We start from the raw sequence: 366 nt of genomic DNA on the forward strand, positions 1-366 counted from the left end.
CATACCAGGACAACTGCCTAAACCTGTCAGACTAGGCATTTTGTCTGCTGTCCCTGTCAACGTTTTTGTTCTCTGATAAATATTACACTAGTGTAGGTCCTCTTCTGACTGTAGCTCTGGTTCTACAGGATTGTATATCAACTTAGGTAATGAGGTTCCTCAGGTAGGTCCCTGCTCAGGATTTCAATAACCTGTTCAGAGACACTCATCACAGCGTTGTTCAATTGTCTGACATACTCACTCATGTCAGCATGCTGTAAGAGAAGAGGTGCTAAATCTCTAGGCATAAAAGTTAGAGGGAAACACGTTTCCTAACTGTGCATATGACAAATAAACACTTTGACCTTTGAACAGTTAGAGGACAGG

The 366-nt window shown here is 42.1% G+C and overlaps 1 protein-coding gene across 1 annotated transcript in view; it reads left to right on the forward strand.

Moving 5' to 3' along the window:
• Window positions 1-366, forward strand: part of vps8 (VPS8 subunit of CORVET complex) — a 135468-nt gene that overhangs the window by 100830 nt on the left and 34272 nt on the right. The window lies entirely within an intron of this gene.

Source organism: Monopterus albus, unplaced genomic scaffold (genome assembly GCF_001952655.1).
Source record: "Monopterus albus unplaced genomic scaffold, M_albus_1.0 scaffold299.1, whole genome shotgun sequence".
Taxonomy (NCBI): Eukaryota; Metazoa; Chordata; class Actinopteri; order Synbranchiformes; family Synbranchidae; genus Monopterus; species Monopterus albus.